The 26287-nt window shown below is 42.9% G+C and overlaps 1 long non-coding RNA gene across 1 annotated transcript; it reads left to right on the forward strand.

Annotated features, from left to right (window-relative positions):
- The first annotated feature begins 1130 nt into the window (after positions 1–1130).
- Positions 1131–9121, forward strand: LOC146798511 (uncharacterized). Its single transcript, XR_014968716.1, has 5 exons — positions 1131–1281; positions 1839–2344; positions 2894–3001; positions 8023–8162; positions 8859–9121. It is a non-coding gene; the product is annotated as an uncharacterized LOC146798511 (long non-coding RNA).
- The last annotated feature ends 17166 nt before the right edge of the window (positions 9122–26287 follow it).

Below are 26287 nucleotides of genomic sequence, written 5' to 3' on the forward strand. Positions count from 1 at the left end.
CACAGTTAACATTTTTTTATACTTGTAAATATTTGCAAATAATTAAAATGAATAAAAACAAAGATCAAATCATTAAAATGATCTATAATTAATATTAATGATGCAAATGAAGCATTGAAGGCAGGACCACTGGGATTAAGTTGAAATATAGCACGCAGTAATGCAACAGGGTAGACTGAATTAAGCAGCAGGATGAGACAAATTCTACAATGAAATAGGGCAAAATGATGAAGAATAAACTGTTATCTAAATACACAGACATTGATGCAATATTAAATACTGGCACTGGCACTGACCCTGGACGCCAGTAAGGCTGCATCACATTACCAATAGCGATGCTTGAGATGCCAGGGCTCTCCACCAAAACATCTGTTCCCTTCAAGAACTGCCCATTAAATACACTCACAGAACTTTAGGGCAAATAGACATAAGAAATTCAAGAAAGGCCAGCGTTAATCAGCGTTTCGGTCAAGCAAATGAAAAGGTGAGAATCATTTACACTGCTTCTTGACAGGAATTATTCGCATTATCCCTATGGGAGGAAACAAAATAAATAAAAAATCAGGTCCCCTTTAATCTTTTGCGCAACATTAAAATTGGTCAGCTGCTGAAAGCTGGTGGACGAGAACGCTGTAATGTTTTGTTTTCATTAAATAACTTTTCCCCTTTTCACAATGTTGTGAAGTTCAGAGGAATGCACGTGATCCTGGTTCAATGCTTTGTGTCCTCTGGGTCCCCAGGCGCTTCACACCCCTTTAATGCCTGCTGTGCTGCATGAATAAGGAAGGCAGCGTTACAGGTGACGCCTTAAAACAATTAACTTCTTTTCATGGTGTTCAGATACAGGAGGGAAACGCGAGCATGCGCAGGCTGTAACTAACGTGTGTGGTTACTAAAATCTCTTTACCAACTTGAGTTTTGGACATGTTTTTTACATTAAGAAAAAGTTCAGTGACATACCAGAAAAAAGCAGAACTTTTCCAGCAAATATGTGTTGCTTGGCTTAGCTGCAGCAGCTGACCCACGACATAAGACTTAGTTTTGTAATGCACTGTACTTCAAAACCTGGCCTACGCACATCCTGTGGCACCGGAAATTACGTCACTGCCTGCGCCGGGCACCTGTGTGAACAATGCAACTTGAAGAGGACTGCGTCGAGGTCTCTTTTATCAAACACTATGGCGATTCCCTGCACTCTCTTCTCTTTCTGCCACCTTCGAGAGTTTCAGCTCTGCATAGGAAGATTTAATCGGCAGACAAAGATCGGCTTGCTAGCACAAGGTAAGAGGGGCAAAACGATCATATTTCTGTTGCAAAGTAAATTCGGGTCTGAAATGTATCCTTTGTAGTTACATTTGTCCACTTTATGGGATATTTGCGACACAGGAGTTTAGTTTTACAGAGAATTAACAGGCAGATCTGACTTTAAATGGTTCACAAAAATAAAAAATATTTATATACAAGTAATTGTATTTTTCTGCTTTAGTATGTTTCTTTCCGTATATTGCACAGCTTACTTTTAGTCCCTTGCTAGGACATTGTTAGTTCGATGAATATCAATTATCAGGGTTGTCACCTTTCCTAGAGAAAAATAATGGCCATCTCGTCATTTTTTTAAGTCTGCTATGATTCTTGAGTAGAACTTTATATGAACTCGCTTGTATTGATTGTTGACACAGCCTTTCTGTCTTTGTTCACTTGTAGTTTTGGGGATATTAATGATGTTGTAGAGCACATTTAAAATTGTTTTCTTCTTACATGATTTTAATGTTTAAAGAATATACTGATAACAGAAAAGTAAGGGCATTACGTGATTTTCCTAACATTTCTACCGACAGGGAGAATATAATACCAATCATGCGGTACAAAACTGGCCAGCTGGCAACCCTAGCAATAATCGTAAAACTTAGACATTCCTCTACCAAAATTTTAGGTAGCTATTACATTCGTACACTATCCTTAAGCTTTCTTTAATTTCTTTATTCCGCGGACCACCACAAGCACTGTCACATAGATGACTACTAATATTACGTGATTGAAAGTCTGAGTCAAGTATACTTAGATTGAAACCCTTACCTGCATTTTACATAAGGCTGTTTGCAGCAGGATCATTTACCCATTGACTTCCAAAGCACACAATTTCTAACATTATATAAAATTAAACCTGTAATGGCCTTTCAAGACACATCAAACTCCAGTGATACATATACTGGTCAGTACCAGAGGAGCATCAAAGGAGGAAGGAAGACGGTTGGAGCCTGCGGCCAGACTAGCAGTAAACTGGACAGAGACTGAGAGCACAAGAAACCTGCATTAATACAATCAGAAGTGAGAAGCTTAGTAGGTAAGCAAGACTGATCATTTAAAACCAGGCCACCTACCCTTCCGCACTTCATTCTCTGATGCTTTGTATTCCACCTCTCACTTGCATAGCTCATAAGCAGGTTTGCGTTTACCAATGTGATGTCTTTAAAAACTTTACCAAATGCTAGCACAGTTAAAAGGCATACATGGGAATTAGTTGGCAGTTTATAATTTGTAGTGAGCCCTGGTTTTTATATATTCGAGGAAACAAATGCAGCATTCTCTAAAATATATAGTGGCTCATTTATAGTATATAAGCTGACTTGCTTCATTTTTCACTCTTACCATATTTGTTCTCTTAGACTCTGATAGTATTCCTGTAATACTAATAGTTTGTTTGAGAAACAGTGATTCCTGAAAAAGGAAACTGGTTAAAGGATAGATTAGGGCTTTTGATGCTTACCATTGGATTTTATTCTCATAATCCGTAAATATGTCAAATCTCCATCCACAACCACTGCTTTTTATTTTTTTACAGTATGTATACATAATGACGTGTATGATAATTCGATGTGTTTGTTATATGCAGACTGATCTGCAGCACCCGCTGAAGGATTCTAATGGGCCCTCCTGAGTACCAAGTGCCCCATTTCTGAACAGAGCATTGCACAAGGATCAGCTTGCAACAATCACTCAGGTGAAAGTTATTGTATTGTTTGCATAAAAATAGTAATGTACACGGTATGTTTGTTTCGAGCCTTAAAACCGCTTGGCATATGTTATCCCCCTAGCGAATCCCATTGTAAAAGGATTCCATCTTTCTTTTTTTTTTTCTCTTCTCTCTCTCTCTCTCCCTCTCCACTACACTTCACTCTGTCACCCTGCACTCTGTACCACTTTACTTAAAACCAAAGCACTGTACGCCAATCTACTCTGCAATCACTCTACGCCACTCTGTTCTGCTCTGCGTCACTGCACTCTATGCCACTCTGTTCTGCGTCACTGCACTCTATGCCACTCTGTTCTGCTCTGCGTCACTGCACTCTATGCTACTCTGTTCTGCTCTGCGTCACTGCACTCCACGCTACTATAATATACACCACTGCACTGAAAACAGTATGCTCTGCAACACTGCACTCTCTGCTACTCTGCTCCACTTCACCATACTCCAGTCCACTCTAGCCTACACTGCACTCTATGCCACTTCACTCTACTCTGAAACAGTCTACTCTGCCACTGCTGTCTATGGCACTTTATTCCACTGTTCGCCACTCCACTACACTCTACACCACTTTACTCAAAACCAATACACTCTATGCCACTGCACTCTGCGGCACTCAACTCCACTGCATTCAACCGTATGCCACTCTACTCTAAACAAAGGCATTCTACGCCAATTAACTCTACACCACTTTACTCACAACCAATGCACCCTAAGCCACTACCTATGCCAACTACGTAGCACCACTGCACTTTACATCACTACACTCTATGCCACTGTATTCTGCGCCACCCTACTGCAATATACGCCACTGCTGTCTACGCTATGTCACTGTACTCTAAACCACTGCACTCCACACCACTGCATTCTACATCACTCTACTCAGTCAGTGCTCCCTACACCACTGCGTCTACGCCAACTGCTTTGAACTACTGCACTTTACGTCACTATATTCTACAACATTCTACTCTGTCACTGCACTCATACCCCCGTATTCTACTCTGCACTACTGTACTCTACGTCACTGCTCTCTGCACCACTCTAAGATCTTGTACTCTACGAACCTGTATTCTGGAACTTGACTCTGCATGACTGCACTCTATGCCGCTGCACTCCACTGTGCACCACTCAGCTCTATGCCACTTCAATCATCGCCGCTCTACTCAACTCTGAATCATTCCACTCTATGCCATTGCATTTTACGCCACTGCAATCTACTCTGCACCGCTCTACTTTATGCCACTGCACTCTACACTACGGCAATGCACTCTACACAACTTTACTCAAAATCAATGCACTCTATGCCAATCTACTTTGCACCACTGTATTTTACACCACTTCACTCCATGCCACTCTCAGACACTCCACTCTGATGTTCTACCCCATTACACTCACCAAACATATGTAGACGTCGAAGTAGGTAAAAAGTAGTGTTAAAATATCTTGGCCTTCTACATGATTGTCTCTGAACCAAGCAGACCTCCTGAGTTTCTAAAATCCATTTGAGTTGCGCACGCAAGTTATTTTTGTTTGCACTCTGTGCTTTGTAGTCCTATTTATCAGAATATAAAACTGGCACTATAGGTACAGAATACGGTGAGAAACTGGATCTAGCAAAGCAAATAGGTCGGACGTTGCCTGCCAGCCTTCTGGCTTTGTCAGTGCTAGTTTTATATCTTTCTTTTGCAAAGCTATATTGTTAGCAGTAGCTGCAGGGTTCTTGTTGGTCAAAAAAAAAAAGCTACGATTTTTTTTTCTCAGATAGCACACTTGCTTTAGCAGTTCCTGAAAGGAACTACGTTGTCTCGCAATGTGTTCCTTATGAAGGAAGAATGATGTCACAGTGAAGTTAGTCATTCAGCTGAAGTGAGCTGACTGATCCGCTGCCCATGTTGTGTGCTGCACTGGGTGGGACAAAAATGAAAAGTGGCGCAACAGGCCAGTGGAAGAAGAGACCTTACTGAACGTCCTTGCAATTTAAGTCTATTGCATAAATAATTTTAGTGAAATCACCAGACGTTAAAAAAAAAACCACATAGGCTCAAACCTACAAAAGAAATTATGATTGAAACTCATTCTGTCACCATTTTCTTCCCTCTCTCTGCCCTTTATCCTCTGCATCTTGTACTTTTAGTCACTCTTTCCTCTCGATTTGTTTCACCATCTTTTCATCACAATTTTGTTATTCCTACCATGTTTCATTCTCTTCCTTTGTATATATATTTTTTTATCTACGTAACTAAGCTCCTTTTTAGGTTGAAGCCTGGCAGACAGCCCAGCTGTCTGGTTTGCTGAAGACATCTTGGGGAGATTCAGATTACTGACCTAGGAATGCATTTACCCATTGCTTACCATTGGCTCTGTGGAGTGTAACTTACATTTTCTGGCTTTCTATTAGCTGACTTTATTTGCTTTAGGCTATCCAGCTTGAGTTTGCCCCTCCTGTTGCCAAAGCCTGGTTTACTGTATTCTTACGAATTCGCTGTCTGCAAACAAACGTTTACATTTTGTTACTATCTTATTACATTTGCTGTGCATTCTAAGACTGAGGTCGAATGTCAGGCTTTCTGTTAGACCTGGCACCATTGGCGTGAGTCTCCCTTCCTTTTTTCGCTGTGTCTCCTCTGTTTTTGCTGGTTATAGATGCTCTGGGCGCTGTGCCGCTGCCATTCAGTGCCACAGCGCGAATGCTCCCTTTGTAAAGATGACATATGAATTGGTACATCCATGATTGGCTTATTCAGTTTACCTGTTAGTCCCTAGTAGCGTGGCCGGTGTGTGCCCAGGGCTGGTAAACCGAATGCTGCTGGTGGGCCTGCAGCACTGGTTTGTGCCACCCACAGAAGCAGCTTGTAAAGTGTGTCTCAGACCTGCCACTGCAGTGTCTGCGTGCAGTCCAGAACTGCCATCTTGGCTGTGAAGTGCACCCGCTTCCCAGCCCCTAAACCTTCCCTTGGCATCATGTAAGCCCCCCTTATGATAGGGCGCATTGTATGTGTAAGGTAGGACATGCCCTGTTGTATGTAGCATGTCCTAGTAGTGAATTACACCCAATTTCGTTTTTCACTACTGTAAGGCTACCTGTTCTCCATAGGCCAGAATGGGAGGTCTGGGCTATTACATCTTATAGTCCTAACTGACCCACAGAGCATGGTAGAAAAACGAATCTAGTATGCCTGAGCTCAGAATATTAAAATACATCTTTTAGTGAAGGTTATTTTTATATTCTGTGTTTGAAACTACCACTTTTAGAGTATAGGTACTTTCTTGCCTAAGCCTTCCAGTTGCTCTGCTATTATGTGTATTGGCTGTCTGGTTTTGGAGGGACAGGGCAGGCTGAGTCAGACCTGGGTTGAATAGAGCGACCTGCCTAGGTGTGAGGGGAGGGGTAGCTCCTGCACTTGAATAGGGCTGTGCCTGGCAAGGTGAAAGCTGGCTCCACCTCCCACTGTGCGTCTGAGGCAGACCCCCTCTTTCTGAAAGGAAGGATGCAGCCTGATCAACAAAGTGCTCCAGGGCTGGGCAAAACTGGTTCTGGCTGGGTTCAGAGGCTTGGGACCCCTAAGAACAAAGACTTTGGGGGTATAAATATTTGTGCACAAACCCCTACAATTGGTATTGCTCCTGGATAACAAGAAGAACCTCTGTCCGTGTGGCTACAAGAATCTGCAGGAGAAGGACTGTCCTTGTGCTTGTGTGCTGTTCCTGGGACTGGCCTGCAGCTGTTACTACTGGACTTCAAGAAGAGGAAAGGAACTTTGATTGGACTTTTATTTCTTTTGCTACAGCAACTACCCAAGGGCTAGGAGAGAGCTAGCCTCCTGCTGGAGTCTCAGGCACATCAGACTCCACCATCAGCCTCCTGTTTCCTCCCAGCGAGGATTACTATCTGCAGGTGAGGCTCCTGTGTGTTCCAGGACCTCTATTTCTACTGTTGAGAAGAGAGCGCTGAAAATAGTCGCTAACCTCCGTTAGCGAGCCGCTGCAGCTGGTGAGCGTGAGAAAAATCGCCGCTCCGCTGTCGCCGAGCGCTCGCTAACCCCGAAGATCGTCGCAGCACCTGTCTGCGGGCCTGAAAACGCCCGCTATCTGAAATCATCGCAACAGGATCATCGCAGCGCGGACGCCGAGCGATCGCCATTTTCCCCGCATCGAATCCGGATCGTCGCTCCCTCGCGGAGCGCCATCTTTGTCAACGCAGCAAGATCGCACACGCAACAGGCTCAGTGCATCATCCTCCCTTCGCGGCAAGGATTTCATCGCATCACCGGCTTAGCATGAGGAAGTTTGTCGCTTTGTCCTGCCCGCAACCCAGCGCATCATCCTCCCTCGCGGTAAGGATTCAACGCATCGCTGGTTAGCGTGAGGAAATTTCTCGCTACAACTCCTTAGCGACATTTTTGTTGCTTTGCTCCAGGAACCAGATACTTTGTGAGTAAAAGGGTCGCAGAGACCCCTGCCTTGAACTAAACATCATTTTGTGCATCCTGAACTATTTTTCCTTGCAGCATTTCTAAAGTAATTATATTTTTATAGTATTGTGGATTTTTACTGTTATTGGTCTTGTGATTAAGTCTATATAAAAATACCTATTTTTCATAACTACTTGAGTGGTGTCCATTTGTAGTGTTCCTCATTATATTACTGTGTATGGTCATAAATGCTTCACACACTGCCTCTGAGATAAGCCTAGCTGCTCGTGCTACGTTACCACAGGGTTGAGCAGGGGTTGTCAAAGGGTGTAGGCTGCTTACTCTGACTTAGGAAGAAGGGTCCCTACTTGGACAGTGGCCAGCCATTGCCAACTAGAGACCCCCATTTCTAACACTTTCTCTTTCAGGGAGCTTGGTGTTTTATTTTTCTTTCTCTGACTTCAAAGTGAGAGCATTTATGTGACAGTCCTGCTAAGTACCATAATACTCAACACCCAAATCCATAACTTTTTTTCTACCCTCCACTTGTATCTGCTCACTTGAAATTATTTGTTTCCTTTATAGCTCAGGTATGTGGCACATGCTGAAAGGAGATGACTACCAATCATTTGCCGGCTGCAGTCTGCATTGACCAGGTGAAACATCCTACAAAATATCAACATCATCAAAAATATTCCATGGATCGATGATTTGCAATACAAAGGGTGAGTTGCTTTGTTTCTTCCTACTTTGGTATATTATATCTGTTCCAATCTGAAAGTATTGTGGATATATTTTATACATATCTACTTTCTTTTTATGGATTTAAAAACATAATTTGTGTCACTGTTAGGTGAGCTATGCCTAGATTTCAGATTACTGCCCACAGACTACTACTTTATATTTTTACATTATGTTTAAAATAGTATGATGGTGTGTATGTTAATACTAAATGTGGCCATGTGCAGGATATGGCACACACCACTCGAAGCATTACATGTGTAGGATCCTTTTGGGGACCAGATATTTCTTGGCAGAACAGTCACTTAACTAATTGAACACAGTCTCTGAAGACTATATCCTGTCTAACAATTGGGTCCATGTAGGGCACAGCAAGAAAGGTGTTCTTTCCTTTTTTGAAGAGCAGGCGATCAAAAAGTGAATTAGTACGCTATGCAGATTGACTATATTTGGCTCCTCTTAACTAGGAGATTGATCTTCTGAAATTGCTTCTTTCTCTATCACAATTCAGGAATGGACATTTTCTTTCTCCACCTCCAACATGACCAATGACCTAATACCACCTGGGCTCCCATGACCACTCACCATAAGCAGTGTTGGAGGCTTATGGTCTTGTTCCATTTTGAAGGCAGCACTCTCTTTGATAAAAGATCCTAATCTATTGTTTTGTTATCTTTCAGAGTTTATGAAATCTGTGTAAAAGGCCAAAAGCTGGCGAACCATGAACATCAAAAAGATGCAGTGAGAACTTTCCATAAAGGTCTGCCTTGTCAGAAGAGAACTGAAGAGGCCAGCAAATCCAGAAGCAAACAACGAAGTGCCAGTTTTTGTTGACCATTTCTTGTCTACTTTTACTATTCTATCTATGGTAGCCTGAGCCCTTTTGGGATCGGGTATGTGTTTAAGCGCAAGAAAATTGCATTTAGAAGTCATTTTGGATCAATTTTATTTCAACCTGTGTTTTGTTTAGTCATTTCCTATAGATCACAATATTAGAAAAAAGTCAGGTAATGTCTTATACACAAATGACGGCAATCTCTACTGAATATGAGGGAGTACCACAAGTTAAAAGCCTTCTTTTGAATACAAAAGGGGTATATTTAGAAAATCTCCATGCAGCTCACCACCACCCCCCCCCCCCTTTCCAGGCTGCGCTGCGCGACAGGGAGGGAGTAGGAGAGCACCATATTTTCAAAGAGATGGCTCTCTCCTCCCCTTGCGCTGGTGATGATTTAAGCTGCAGTGCGCCATGAACACACCATAGCGCTATAGCGTTAGGGTGTGTGCATGAGTATAGCATAGGTTTTGTACAGGATGGGTATTCTTCCTGTACAAAACACTATGCTAGGCATGGTGCAAAGCTTTTTTTACTTTGCATATGTGCTGCACAGTTCAGCACGCTTGCAAAGTAGGTAAAGGAAGGATAAATTAAAGCATTCATCCATCCTTCCACATAGTTTAAATGGGCGCAGTGTTCTCACGCGAAACCCAATCTACTGCGTTTAGTAAATTGGGTTTAGCATGAGAAACCGTGGGTGGTTGTGAGGGAACGCCCATTAACCACCCATGGTACGCACCCATGGCGAAAGTAATGCAAAGCATCACTGCACTGCTTTGCATTACTTTTCCGTTCTTTCCAGCGCTAAACAAGTTTAGCGCTGGAAAGTTAATTAGGGAAAAAAAATTGCATCACTTTTGTGACGCAAGCGCAGTGCAAAATCTTAGTAAATCACCCTCAAAGTGTGTTGTGTTCTTGCTACTTCCAACTTTATGTTATTTATATTTTACCTTACTAGTTACTTACAATTCATTGGACTGTATAAACAAGGTACATTTATTACATTCTAGTGCAATTCCCTATTTTACAGGCTGTTGCATAGGTCATGCACCTCAGAGTACTTGTTTAGCAACAGATTAGTTGATCTAAAGTACTTGATGGGCCCTGGATTTGAGAAGATGTGGCCATAGAATGTTCTCATGTCATAGAATCTTCAATGAGTAATAAAGCCCTCACTCAATAAGAAATCATTCATTAGTTACCAGCAGCCATCAAAATGTTTCCTGGAATTATCCAGGAGTAGTTCACGCTCATTCTAAAGCTTTCATGAAATCATCCTGGAGTAATACATACTCTCTCTAAAGTTGTCAGGGAGTCATCCTGGAGTAATTCACAGCCATCTAAAAGTTGTCCTGAAAGCATCCAAGAATAATCCTCAGTCATTGTGAAGTTGTCATGGAATCATCCTGCAGTAATGAACACTCATCCTGAAGTTGTCAGTTGGTGTTCCTTGAGTAGTAAAAGATCATCACGCATATTCAATTGAAGTAATCAGGACACCATCCTGGAGTAGTTTTTGTGATTACAGTAAGAGTCATCTCATTTAAATATTTTGCCCTGTGGGCAGACTTCAGGATGGCTTGGGATGACTTCCCCAGATAATTGCAGGAATAGCCTGGCTGAAGTCATCGGATGTCTTCAGAATGACTGCAGGATGATCTTCCTGTTTGACTTGGGCATGCCCTAAATGATGTCTAAATTCAACAGAGCACACAGAAAACAGTAGATTACTAAAGCTGTGGCTACCTGCTCTGGTAGCAGTGGATGAAAGCAGGCCTGTTGGCAGACAAGGCCCGGCAAGCTTGCAGGCCTAGGCCTCAAAATGGCCACCAGCCACATGGCGAGCCCCAACAACATCAGCAAGGCCACCCCAAAAAACACACTTCCCCAACTCAATCCAATGCCATCCATGCCCTAAATGATGTCTAAATTCAACAGAGCACACAGAAAACAGTAGATTACTAAAGCTGTGGCTACCTGCTCTGGTAGCAGTGGATGAAAGCAGGCCTGCTGGCAGACAAGGCCAGGCAAGCTTGCAGGCCTAGGCCTCAAAATGGCCACCAGCCACATGGCGAGCCCCAACAACATCAGCAAGGCCACCCCAAAAAACACACTTCCCCAACTCAATCCAATGCCATCCATGCCCAAAATGATGTCTAAATTCAACAGAGCACACAGAAAACAGTAGATTACTAAAGCTGTGGCTACCTGCTCTGGTAGCAGTGGATGAAAGCAGGCCTGTTGGCAGACAAGGCCAGGCAAGCTTGCAGGCCTAGGCCTCAAAATGGCCACCAGCCACATGGCGAGCCCCAACAACATCAGCAAGGCCACCCCAAAAAACACACTTCCCCAACTCAATCCAATGCCATCCATGCCCAAAATGATGTCTAAATTCAACAGAGCACACAGAAAACAGTAGATTACTAAAGCTGTGGCTACCTGCTCTGGTAGCAGTGGATGAAAGCAGGCCTGCTGGCAGACAAGGCCAGGCAAGCTTGCAGGCCTAGGCCTCAAAATGGCCACCAGCCACATGTCCAGGCCCAACAACATCAGCAAGGCCACCCCAAAAAACACACTTCCCCAACTCAATCCAATGCCATCCATGCCCTAAATGTGATTGAAAATGAAATATATTCAAAAAACAAAAGGAACAGTTGCTTCATCATGCACACACACACCCATGAGGCCATGCCCATGGCTAGCTCGGGCCTACTACTACAACCCACAAAATTAAAATAAATTTAAAAAAAAAAAAGGAATGATGATAATTAATTATCAAAAATAAATTGTAGTTACACAACAACTGCAATGCCCACAATCAAACACAACAACCACTTACTTGTAAAATATCCTATTCCAAAAATCCTGAAATCCAATTGCAATGATGCAGCAGACAAAAAGAGTGATCTTTCCAGCTCCAAATCCAAAGGCAGAATGAGCAGGAGATGGACAAAGCACTGGGAGGAGCCTGCTGGACAGGAACAGGAAGTTGGAGAATCTGTGTCACTTCCTCCCTCTCTCCACCTTGTAAAAAAAAAATGACTCCTTGCACAAAAAAGGAAAGCCAAATGTGAATGTAAGGAGTTCTTTTCATCCAAAATCAGTATTTGCAGATGGTTTCATGCTGCTAGAGCCGATATTCCTCTCCAAATTGTAAATTTTACGTTGTTGAGTTCTCCAGCTTCACATTACTTCCGCCGGCGTGTCGAAAACGATATGATCGCGTTCTCTTCTTTGTCCCTGTCGCGTTGGATATGACGTGTTCGCGGTCTCTTTCTCCTGTTCGCGTTCGATTTCATGTGCCCGCGTCCTCATTCTCTGGCTCGCGATGTAGAATGACATGTTCGAGATCTCAATCTTCTCATACTCGCGCGGTGCATGATCGCGAGAAGAAAGACGTGATCGCGCGACAAATGACGTGATCGCGTGAAAAATGACTTGAATGCGGCCGCGAACTCTCGCGAGACAGCGCAAAATGGCTACCAAAATCCAACATCTCGTGGAGAACGCGACCGGGTCAAGAAAACTTGTCGGAGAACGCAGGGATTCAGGTAAGGCGATCGCGCGCGCGCGAGAATGTATTGTTTTACAGCGCGAGCAAGAAAAAAATTATCGCTAAGCTGCGGAATGCGGAAATTTTGACATTTTCGCGCTTTCCGCGGAACGCGAGAATGCCAAAATATCGCAATTTCCGCGAACGGAACGGAATTTTGGCCCAGGCCTAATTTTTACACACTTTTCCTTCTACTCAGAAGCATCTGTTTTCACTTATTTTGTTCAGAAAAATGACTCTAAAGACACTAATTGTAGTTCAATAAGTGAGAATTCACATCCAACAATCATTTACATTTGATAGATTAAACATTAAAAAACTCACCCTTACTGACCCTATGGAGAAAGTTCGACAGGTCCAGTGTCATCGTTTCTCATCAGAAAAATACATTTTTGGTCTATATCAAAAATGATTCAAAATGTCAATTGGATCGTGCCTCATGTCTCACAGTGAACACAATTCCCCTTTTTACACACATTTCCTCCTAGTCAGAAGCTTCTATTGACCGATTCTGGGCAGGAAAATGACTCTAAACACAAATATTTTAATTCAAAAAGTGATAATTCACTTCTAACTGTCCTTTACAGTCTAAAGATTAAACATTACAAAATAAAAATTACTGACCATCTGGAAAAGAATTGACAGATCCGGGGTCATCTTTTTTCATCAGAAATTCTTTTTTTTTGGACTGTACAAAAAAACAATTAAACATACCAATTGTATTATTCCTCATTTTGAATAACCACTTTCTAAAGCCTCACAATGACCAAAATTGCAATTTTTATTGCAATTTTTATCAACTTTTCCTCCTACTTGGAAGCTTCTTTTATGACTTATTTTGGGCAGGAAAATTACTCTAAACATGCTAATTTTAGTTCCAAAAGTGATAATTCACATCCAACAGTAATTTACAATCCAAACATTTAACATTAAAAAATCACCATTACTGACCAAAATTGCCATTTTTATAGACTTTTCCTCCTAATCATAAGCCTCTATTTTGACATATTTTGGGCAGGAAAATGACTCTAAACACACTTATTTTAGTTCAATAAGTGATTATTCACATCCAACAGTCATTTACAGTCAAAAAAGTTAACATTAAATAATCACCATTACTGACCATCTGGAAAAAGATTGCGAGTTCATCGTTTTTCATTAGAAAATTGATTTTTTGGACTGTATAAAAAATTATTCAAAATCTCAGTTGGATCATGCCTCATGTTGAATAACTACTTTTTAACGCCTGACAGTGAACAAAATTGCCCTTTTTACACACTTTTCCTGCTACTGAGAAGCTTCTATTTTGACCGATTTCAGGCAGAAATATTACGCTAAACACACTCATTTTAGTTCAATAAGTGACAATTCGGGGGGGTGGGCATGGCTACCCACTGTTGCGTGATATCCACGGAATAGAGTAGCTCCGGTGCCCACACTTGAAAACCACCGATCCGATTAAATTATCCGTGCCTCGAGTTGGGGTAAAGTCACTGGAAGAGCTTCGGTTTCCTCTGACCCTAAAATCGGGTCCGTCGGACACCCGGGGGCGGTGCGGTACGTCCTGTAAATTGAGCCCTGCACGGAGTGGATAGCCGGGACCTGGAGTGATGGCCAGCTGGAGTGCGTCCTGGGGTGTGAGTTGGGAGTCTGCCCAGTAGTCGCCTGCACCGTATGAACCTTCCCCCCCGAGATAAAATAGTGGTGCCGCCGTGGATTTGACCTGTGGTGCGACCACAAAGAGAATACACACCTGATCCGCCGACGCCCATGCTCGCACTACACTGTGACGAACGTCGCAGAATACGCCGGTGAGTCCCAGACTGGAGACGGGCTGAGAGGAGGACTTCCCCCCCCACAGGGGGTCAAAATGTCAGGAGGGAGAGGCCCAAAGACCACGCAACAAAATAAACTGGATTGTTACACCTCACCCATGATAAACCTACCAAGGGTTCAGAGGGGGACCCCCCCCTGAACTCACCCTAAAGGACGTTATGGAAGCAATCGCTGGTTTTCAAACATCAATGGAGCAACGGACGGATGCAATCACGTTGGAGATGATGCTCATCCGAGCAGACCTCATCAAAATGAGTGAAAAGGTCAAGCAAGTGGAGGTGACCTCCACCTGCCTTGTCAATAATGTCTCACAACTCTAAGATGAAATCCATGACCTGAAAACTTTCAGAAAGTTCGCTGAGGACAAGTTGGACGACTACGAGGGGCGCTCCATACGCAATAACGTGAGAGTTATTAGGGTGCCAGAAACGGCCAAGGGGCAGGCTCCTGATTTGTTTGCAGAGGATCCAATACTCAACCATCTATGCCCCAAGGGCTTGTCTAAATTCTTTGTGGTGGAGCGTGCACACATGATCCCCGGGGGGCGTCCGAGGCCTGAGACCCCTTCCCGCCCTATAGTTGCCAGGCTGCTTAACTTTCGTGACCGAGACGTGATCTTACAGAGCGCCAGAGTGGGGCCGCCGCTTGCATATGAAACTGCAGCCATTTCGTTTTTCCCGGACTTTACTCAGGCCGTACAAAAACAGAGACGATCCTTTATTGTGGAAAAGAAAAGACTTAGAGAGAAAGGCCTGAAGTATGCAATGCTCTTTCCAGTTAAGCAACGAGTGGAAGCAGACGGGAAGGCCTGGTTTTTTGATCACCCGGAGGCAGGGGAGGATTGGCTGGAGGGTTAGAGAGATGCTAAGGAACATAATGCTCATTGATTTGATTAGTAAGGGACTTTGATCTCAAAACATTTACTGGTATGGTAGGCCCCAATGTGTGTTGCACCCGGGGGCCCGTACTGAGGAAAGAAGTATCTGGCTGTGGTGAACCTCATGGAGGACCCTGACTGGTAGACTTGCATTGACACTGGAGACTGCCGCACTTGGGGACCAATTGTTGTTTATGGGGAATGTGGGTGGTGGGGCGGGGGTACGGAGCGCCTTTCCCCTCATTTAGCTACTCCTAGATTTTATAGTTGGGGTGACAGGCACTCTGCAAGTTGATTTCATGGGTAGTTTTAGGCCCATAGTGCAAGGGAGCAAGGAGGGGGTGGTTGGCTTGGGGGGTGTTTTTTGGTTCTTGGTTTATCTGCAGCTACGGTTATTATGGTGCTCACCTACAGGCATGCAATTGCACAATCACTATGGGCACACAATGGGATAAGAGTTTCACTCTACTGAGTTGGAGTGTCAACGGGCTCGGTGATAAGGTGAAACAAACTTTAGTCCCACAATATCTCAAATGTCACTCCCCTGATGTGGTATTTCTTCAAGAATTGCACCTCATCGGAAACACATGTAAGGCACTGAACAGGTGGGGGTAAAGGCTGGTGCCCACTCCGGTTTTACCTCCGGCTCCAGGGGAGTGAGCATCATGATCAAGCATTCCTTCCCCTTCTCATTACAGTCCACCCGCTCCGATGACTGGGGTAGATTTATCGCCATCACTGGGCAGTGGTAGGGCAACACACTTACCCTAATGTCGGTCTACGTCCCACCTGGATTACAGAGCCAAACATTCACTGACCTGAGTACCCAGCTGCTCTTGTTTCCTGAAGGTCTTTTACTGGTGGGGGAGATTTCAACGCAGGGACATTGGCCCTTCGTTGCATTGGCTTTCTGACTTCCTGGAGGCCTTTGGTCTCTCAGATATATAGAGAACGTTTCATCCCGCAGCATCCAGCATACCTTCCTCTCAGGGGTGCATCGTAGCCTATCCCGAATTGACTACCTACTTACTCCAGCGTCTCAGCTCACCCATATCCAAGAGGTCCATCATCTGGACCGTGGCATCTCTGACCACTCCCATATATGGGCCCGGATGGTCCTGGGAGACACGCGGGTGGGAACGGTAGCACCCATTAGCCCTTGGTTTCTACGTAACCCAGTGGTACGTAAGTAACTCTTGTGAGCCATTGATCACTATTTTCAGGAAAATCAGGGTGCGGTCGAATCCCCCCAAATATTGTGGGAGGCGTTCAAACAGTAGTTAGGGTGCAGGCCCTCTCCCTTATTGCTGGAGTCAGGAAGGAACAATGAAAAGATCTCAAGACCTTGGAGGATGAGATGCTCCAATTGGAGGGGAGTCTAGTAGAGGACGCCAGTCGAGAAAAGGCACACTTGTTAAAATTAAAGAGGGACGCATACAAAGGCACTGCTACTGATAGGGCCAGAACCTGGGGGAGGGAGAGGGATGGGAGAGTGTATGAATGGGGGGACAAAGCCGGAAAACTGCTTGCCAGGCTCGATCGCAAAGAAAGGACTAATAGGCTTGTCCCAGAACTCGAGGGTAACACAGGTGAAATAATCACAGATCCCCTCAAAATTGTTAGTGCGTTTTCTGTGCACTATAGCACAGTGTATCAATCCACCTCACCCTTCATCGAGGAGGACTCTAAGGATCTCCTCCAGGACGTCCGCATCCCGCCCTTTCTGAAGAAGATAAGTGCTTCCTAGATAGTGAGATCACAAATGATGAAATCGCACAAGACATTCGTAACCTTCAGTCCGGGAAGGCACTCGGTCCAAACGGACTGCCAATCAAACTTTATAAGCTCTGCCTAGACAAAACAGCACCGCACCTATGAGCCATGTTTCAAGAAAGTTGCAGGCTGGGGACACTCCCACCAGACCAGCGTCTAGCGTCTCTGGTCGTGATACATAAAGAAGGTAAACCTAGAGATAAATGTGCATCGTATAGACCCATCTCCCTTCTTAATGCAGTACCTAAAATCCTCGCCAAACTCTTGGCCACGTGTCTCACCCGGTACATCCAGATCAATCGGGCTTCATGCCCCACCACAATACTGCCCTAAATCTGCGGAGGGTCCATGGTGTGCTAGGGAGAGTCGATACCATCGAGGAAGAGGCCGTCACTGTTTCTTTGGACGCCTCAATGGCCTTTGATACCTGTGAGTGGCCATACCTTCTGGCTGTCCTCGCCAAAATGGGGTTTGGGCCTGTCTTCACTGCCTCGATTAGACTCCTCTATTCTGAACCCTTGTCACAGGTGGTGGTCAACAATAAACGATCTGACTCATTTATGCTGAGTAGTGGCACCCGTCAAGGGTGTCCACTGTCTCCACTACTATTTGCCCTCTCTTTGGAGCCACTGGCTGCCTGGATCTGTAGGGACCCGGTGATACGAGGACTGAGGTGGTCGGCTGAGTAAGAGGATCGCATCTCATTTTATGCCGATGATATACTCCTCTACTTGGCTTCCTCCAAAATGTCTCTCAGATGCGTATTGGACATCTTCACCACCTTTAATAAATAAGCGGGTTACGCGATTAATTGGAGTAAATCGCTGATCTATCTCATTGAGGGCAGCTCTCTGGCTCTACGCAGGGATTGCTCCATGCAAGGGGTGCGAGATGGCCTTCACTACCTGGGGATCTTTGTTACCACAGACCCAAGCTCCGTTACGAGAGAAACCTGCTTCCGCCCTTGCAGCGGCTGAGGCAAGACATCACCAACTGGAGGACAATCGCGCTCTCATTGCTGGGTAGGGCCTCCCTTTTCAAAATGATGTCCCTGCCCCGTTTTGTATACACCCTGCAGAATTACCCTGACTTGGTCCCAGCTCGATACTTTAAGGAAATTGAAGGCTTGCAACGGGAATTGATATGGGAGGGAAGGCCCTGAATTGCCCTTAATAAACTGGTCTTAAATTGGTATGACGGAAGCATAAGTCTCCCTGACATTAGGAAATACTACTGGGCCTCCCACCTTGCTGCCATTAATCAAGGGACCTACCGGAGGCCCGATGACCCGTCGTACACCATGGACAGGTGGCCGCTGCTGGGCGGAAACTTCAACAAAGCCCTATACTTGAACCCCAGAAGACTCCCTTTGACTGGTCCAACCAAGCACTCAGTCCAGATCTGGCACGCAGCAAACACATGTTTAGTTTGGGACCGCAGACTCACATTGCCGACTCCCTTGTGGGAATCGGAAGAGCTGGGAAACCTGTGTTCCTATAAGGGATTTGACAAATGGGACCTCATCGGTATTGCCCGAATTGGAGATCTTTTGGTGGGCAGGAAGATGATAAAGTTTGACACACTCCAACAACAATACAAACTCTCCGGTTCAGAGTATTTCCGCTACCTGCAGATCCGCCACATCATTGTAACAATCCTGCACAAGGGCTCCGTCCCTCCGGAGTCTTCACCGCTGGAAGACAGGCTACTTGATGGATACCTCCCACAGAAGGCAATTTCGCTTACCTACAAAAAATTGATCAACAATACCCCGGATCCCCTTGACCGATTACGGGAATGTTGGGAAAGAGATAGCCTCGAGCTCGATGACAAGGAGTGGCATGAGGCAGTAGCCTCACCCCGTAAGGTGGCGATATCCGCCCGACTACGCCTGATGCAACTGAAAATATTACACAGAATGTATGTTACAGGGCCCCACCAAATGCATATGGGAAGAGGAGAGGGGGGAGATTGTAAAAGAAGATGTGGCCAGGTAGGCATGTTTTTACACATACTCAAGGAGTGCGAACAGATCCAGGAGTACTGGCGGGGGCTGCACGCGATAATGCGGAAAGTACTACACAAAGACATACGCCCAGAGACCAAACGGTGTCTCCTTAATGTTTGGGAACCAACTAATCTGACAGGTGAGGAGAGGCTATGGGCTACTCTGGGTGTTATGGTGGCGAAGCACGATATAGCGAAGATCTGGGGGTGGGCAGAGCACCGACGCTAGCCACTTGGAAAAACAACCTAGACTGGTGTATGTTCAGGGAGAAAATGGTCTATGTGGCACGGGGGTTTCCTGCGAAATGGTCCGCTGTATGGTGTAGGTGGAATACCTTCCGGGGAGATATATGTACAGCCCCTGTGATCCCCTCAGAGGATAAGCCTTTGTCCCCCTGATACCTGATCACCTGTTCAAATGGATCCTTGCTATCTGTGATGCCCAAATGTATTGGCCATGTATCTGAATTTCAAGTAACTGTATGCTCTTCTGCCGAAATTCTTTGTTCATGTTCAATAAAGAGATATTTAAAAAAAAGTGATAAGTCACATCCAACAGTCATTTACAGTGAAAAGATTAAACATAAAAAAAATCACAATTATTGACCATCTGGAGAAAGTTTGACAGGTCCGGGATCATTGTTTTTGATCAGAAAATAATTTTTTTTGACTGTACAAAAAATTATTCAAAATGTCAATTGGATCATGCCTCATGTTAAATAACCATTTTTTAGAGCCTTGCAGTGACCAAAATTGCCATTTCTACAGACTTTTCTTCCTAATCAAAAGCTTCAATTTTTACCCATTTCGGGCAGGAAAATGACTCTAAATACACTTATTTTAGTTCCAGAAATGATCATTCACAAGCAATAGTCATTTACCGTCTAGTGATTAAACATTAAAAAAATCACCATTAGAGTGTATATCACGGGGCCCGGTTTGCTGCGTATGGGTTATTCGATGGATGGACTGTGTAAGCGTGGATGTGGCCTGCCAGGCACCTTTCTTCATATCTTGTGGGAATGTTCGGAGGTTGTGCGATTTTGGAACGGTATCCACACTGTAATGGAGGAGGTCACGCACGTTGCCCTGTTGCCAGAGGCTAGGAGGTGTTTGTTGAATGTCTGGGAACCGAATGATTGTAATGCGGCACAGTCACAGTGGGTGACCTTGGGGTGCATGGTGGCTAAGCGTAACATTGCACAGTTGTGGGGCTCCCCGAGGCCGCCCACGATCGAGGTATGGAAGGAGAATATGGATTGGTGTATGTTTAGGGAAAAGACGGTGTATGTGGCGAGAGGCAAGCCAGGGAAATGGACTAGGGTATGGGGTCCTTGGAATTTATATCGTGGAAGTATCTGCACCCCGCCTCTGCCATTAGAGGTCGATATCGCTTTGACCCCCTAGCCACGCATTCTGCGGGAGGGTATGAGGTGTGTTCCATGCTCTGTTTTCCCGTTGCCCCCCTCTGCCGCTTCCGGACAGGAACTGCTTTGGACACTGTATGTTGTTCCCTAGCCTTGGAAGAGCACGCTGCTATTTCGGACTCTCATTGCCTTGAGTGTGTTTTATATGTAATAGAAAACGAAACTGTTGTTTCCGATTGCTCCTGGCCTATGGCCACGGCCTGTTATATGTGCTCACGAACTGCCGGGCGCTTTGCCTCTGGTTCATTTGAATGTGTGGTGTTGCACTGCGGGCCTTCGGGCTCTATAGCGACCGACCCTGGTGGTTGTAGGCCCTTGACTGTATTTTACTGTGTGCTAACGGTTTCTAATAAAAAAAATCAAAAAAAAAAAAAATCACCATTACCAACCATCTGGAGAAAGTTTGGCAGATCTGGGTCATCATTTTTCATTGGAAAATTGATATTTTGTACTGTACAAAAAATGATTCAAAATGTCAATTGGATCGTGCCTCATGTTGAATAACCACTTTTTAAAGCCTCACAGTGAACAAAATTGTCATTTTTATAGATTTTTACTGCAAATCATAAGCCTCTATTTTGGGCAGGAAAATGACTCGAGTCACTCTTATTTTAGTTACAAAAGTGATAATTCACAAGCAATAGTCATTTACAGTCAAAAAATTAAACATTAAATAAATCACCATTACTGACCATCTGGAGACAGTTCGACAGGTCAGGGGTCATTGTTTTTCATCAGAAAATTGATTTTTTGGACTGTAGAAAAATTGATTCGCAATGTCATTTGGATTGTGCCTCATGTTGAATAACTACTTTTTAAAGCCTCAATGTGACCAAAATTGCCATTTTTACAGACTTTTTCACCTACTCAGAAGCTTCTATTTCGACCAATTTCAGGCATTAAAATGACTCTAAACTCACTTAATTTACTTCCAAAAGTGATAGGTCACAAGCAATAGTCATTTACAGTCAAAAAATTCAACATTAAAAAATTACCATTTCTGACCATCTCGCGACAGTTCGACAGGTCACGGGTCATCGTTTTTCATCAGAAAATTGATTTTTTGGACTGTACAAAAAACAATTCAAAATGTCAATTGGATTATGCCTCATGTTGACTAACCAGGTGGAGAATGGGGAGGAGAAAGTTGTGGCATTTGCTTCCAGAGCCCTTAGGGATGCAGAGGTTAACTATTCGTGTATTGAGAGAGAGGCGTTGAGTGTATATTGGGCGATACACCATTTTAAGTTTTACTTGTGGGGGATTCCGTTTGAGGTGAAGTGTGATCATCGTCCTCTTGTTCAAATATTCTCTAGTCACCATAGTGATCATTTGACTCCCAGACTTAAGAGGTGGAGTGAAGGACTACAAGAGTTCAATTTTCGTGTTCATTACATACCTGGTTTGAACAACAAGTCAGCTGATTGTCTGTCTAGGTTACCGGTTGGTGGGAATGAGGTCTGGGAGGAGCCACCATGTGTGAATTGGGTGATGGAGGAAGCGATTTCTGAGGAAGAGTGGTTGTCTAGTGCTGCTCAAGATGAAGTTTTTCTGCTTTTGAGAGGGATTGTAGCTAGAGGTTGGCCTAATTTTCAAGATCTTGATCCTGTTTTAAAGCCATTTTGGTGTGTTAGGGATGATTTGACTTTTTGTGAGGACAAGTTATTGAGGGGTGATAGGTTGGTTCCGCCTGTTACTCTCAGAGATAAAGTAATCAACTTGGCACATGAGGGGCATCTTGGTAGGAGTCTCACGAAGGGGAGAGTCAGGGAAAGGTATTGGTGGCCAGGGATGGATAGCATGGTGGAGTCAGTGGTGAAAGACTGTCATTTGTGTGCTAACAATGACAAGTCTCATGTGACCAACCAAGTTCCCTTGTCACCAGTGGAAGTTCCAGATGCAGTTTGGACTAAGTTGGGGTTGGATATCATGGGCCCTTTGGAGTTGATGCCATGCCAGGAGAGGTTTGTTGTATTGTTGGTGGACTATACCTCTAAGTGGGTGGTCACTAAGTGCATGGGCACTGTGAATTCCAAAACGGTGATTGAGTTTCTGAAGGATGTTTTTGTTTCTGAAGGTGTGCCTAAGTACCTGGTGACAGACAATGGGGTACAATTTGTCTCACAGGAGATGCAAGATTTTCTTGTGGGCTTAGGCATTGTGCATCAAAAGACTGCGTTGTATTCCCCGCAAGCGAATGGTCTCACGGAAAGGATGAATAGGGTGGTCAAAAGTTGTGTCCAGAGAGCTTTGGATACTAAGGTTCCTTTGGGAGAGGTGTTGAGAGAAACTTGGTGGGCACATCGTACGGCTCCCAATGTGATTTCTCAAAAGTCTCCTTTTGAGGCGTTGAGAGGTAGATTGGCGAGTTCTAAGTTAAATCCTGTTTGGCTCCCAGGGTGGGTGAGCAAGGGTGTGAGTGCGGAAGAGAAAAAAACTAAGCTTCTTGAGTATCAAAGAAGATACAAATTACGTTATGATGACAAAAGGTCTGTGAAGGTGAAGGTGTGGAATGTAGGTGATAGGGTTTGGGTGAAGAAGGTGAAACATTGCCATAAAGGGTTGACAAATTTTTCTGGTCCTTTTGTCATCACAAGGATAAAAAAAAATGTTGTAACTTTGAATAATGGTTGTACTTGGAGTATGTCAAGGTTGGTTAAGTTCGATGGTAAAAATCTGGGTACAGCCAGTGTTCCTAGTTGTTTTCCAGAGGGTAAGGATGGTTGTGTTGCAAGATCATGTAGACAGAAATTCATACCTTCAAAATATGAGGATTATGTTTTATATTAACATCTACTACCTCAAATGTCTTAAGTCCTGGGATTGTGTGGGACTATGGGTATGTTGTTTCTTCTGCATAAAGTTGTTTAATTTATTTTGTTTTAAGTTTTGTTTTGTTGTAAAGGGGATGTGTTGTAATTTGCATGTTGCTCAATGTCTTGTAATGGAATCTACTTGTTGTCCTAGTGACAGAATGTGGATCTCATGATTCTGAATGGGATGGACATTCTGCCAGAGGAGACGTTGGTGAGAAGACCTGTTAAGGAACCTGTCGGTGGTAAAAGTCATTAAAGCTTCTTGAGAACCATCACTTCGTCTGGATTTATTAGCCTCACAGTGATCAAAATTGCCACTTTTAAAAAATTACCATTTCTGACCATCTAGAGAAAGTTCGACAGGTCACGGGTCATCGTTTTTCATCAGAAAATTAATTTTTGGACTGTATAAAAATTGATTCATAATGTCATTTGGATTGTGCCTCATGTTGAATTACGACTTTTTAAAGGTTCAATGTTACCAAAATTGCCATTTTTACAGACTTTTCCTCCTACTCAGAAGGTTCTATTTCGACCAATTTCAGGCATTTAAATGACTCTAAACCCACTTATTTTAGTTTCTAAAGAGATAATTCACATGCAATAGTCATTTAAAGTAAAAAAATTAAACATTAAAAAATTACCATTTCTGACCATCTGGTGAAAGTTCGACAGGTCACGGGTCATCGTTTTTCATCAGAAAATAGATTTTTTGGACTAGAAAAATGTATTCAAAATGTCATTTGGATTGTGCCTCATGTTGAATAACTCCATTTTAAAGCCTCAATGTGACCAAAATTGCCATTTTTACAGACTTTTTCTCCCACTCAGAAGCTTCTATTTAGACCAATTTCAGGCATTAAAATGACTCTAAACACACTTATTTTAGTTCCAAAACTGATAATTCACATTCAATAGTCATTTACAGTCAAAAAATTAAACATTAAAAAATTACCATTTCTGACCATCTGGAGATAGTTCGACAGGTCACGGGTCATCGTTTTTCATCAGAAAATTGATTTTTAGGACTGTAGAAAAATTGATTCAAAATGTCATTTGGATTGTGCCTCAAGGTGATAACTACTTTTTAGAGCCTCAATGTGACCAAAATTGCCATTTTTACAGACTTTTTCTCCCACTTAGAAGCTTCTATTTCTGCCAATTTCAGGCATTAAAATGACTATAAACACACTTATGTTAGTTCCAAAAGTGATAATTCACATGCAATAGTAATTTAGAGTCAAAAATTATACATTAAAAAATTACCATTTCTGACCATCTGGAGAAAGTTCGACAGGTCACGGGTCATCGTTTTTCATCAGAAAATTAATTTTTTGGACTGTATAAAAATTGATTCAAAATGTCATTTGGATTGTGCCTCATGTTGAATTAAGACTTTTTAAAGGTTCAATGTTACCAAAATTGCCATTTTTACAGATTTTTCCTCCTACTCAGAAGCTTCTATTTCGACCAATTTCAGGCATTTAAATGACTCTAAACACACTTATTTTAGGTCCTAAAGTGATAATTCACATGCAATAGTCATTTAAAGTAAAAAAATTAAACATTAAAAAATTACCATTTCTGACACTCTGGTGAAAGTTCGACAGGTCACGGGGTCATCGTTTTTCATCAGAAAATTGATTTTTTGGACTGTAGAAAAATGTATTCAAAATGTCATTTGGATTGTGCCTCATGTTGAATAACTCCATTTTAAAGCCTCAATGTGACCAAAATTGCCATTTTTCAAACTTTTTCTCCCACTCAGAAGCTTCTATTTAGACCAATTTCAGGCATTAAAATGACTCTAAACACACTTATTTTAGTTCCAAAAGTGATAATTCACATTCAATAGTCATTTACAGTCAAAAAATTAAACATTAAAAAATTACCATTTCTGACACTCTGGTGAAAGTTTGACAGGTCACGGGGTCATCGTTTTTCATCAGAAAATTGATTTTTTGGACTGTAGAAAAATTGATTCAAAATGTCATTTGGATTGTGCCTTATGATTAAAGAACTACTTTTGAAAGCCTCAATGTGACCAAAATTGCTATTTTTACAGACCTTTTCTCCTACTCAGTAGCTTCTATTTTGACCAATTTCAGGCATTTAAATGACGCTAAACACACTTATTTTAGGTCCTAAAGTGATAATTCACATGCAATAGTAATTTACAGTCAAGAAATTAAACATTAAAAATTACCATTTCTGACCATCTGGTGAAAGGTCGACAGGTCACGGGTCACGGTTTTTCACCAGAAATAAGATTTTTTGGACTGTACAAAAATGTATTCAAAATGTCATTTGGGTTGTGCTTCATGTTGAATAACTCCAGTTTAAAGACTCAATGTGTCCAAAATTGCCATTTTTACAGACTTTTTCTCCTACTCAGAAGCTTCTATTTCGACCAATTTCAGGCACTTAAATGACTCTAACCCCACTTATTTAAGTTCCTAAAGAGATAATTCACATGCAATAGTCATTTAAAGTAAAAAAATTAAACAATAAAAAATTACTATTTCTGACCATCTGGTGAAAGTTCGACAGGTCACGGGTCATTGTTTTTCATCAGAAAATAGATTTTTTGGATTGTAGAAAAATTGATTCAAAAAGTCATTTGGATTGTGCCTCATGTTGAATAACTACTTTTTAAAGCCTCAATGTGACCAATATTGCCATTTTTACAGACTTTTTCTCCTACTCAGAAGCTTCTACTTCGACCAATTTCAGGCATTAAAATGACTCTAAACTCACTTAATTTAGTTCCAAAAGTGATAATTCACAAGCAATAGTCATTTACAGTCAATAAACTTAAACATTAAAAAATTACCATTTCTGACCATCTGGAGACAGTTCGACAGGTCACGGGTCATAGTTTTTCATCAGAAAATTGATTTTTTGGACCGTAGAAAAATTTATTCAAAATGTAATTTGGATTGTGCCTCATGTTGAATAACTCCATTTTAAAGCCTCAATGTG

The sequence above is a fragment of the Triturus cristatus genome, chromosome 9, assembly GCF_964204655.1.
Source record: "Triturus cristatus chromosome 9, aTriCri1.1, whole genome shotgun sequence".
Lineage (NCBI taxonomy): Eukaryota > Metazoa > Chordata > Amphibia > Caudata > Salamandridae > Triturus > Triturus cristatus.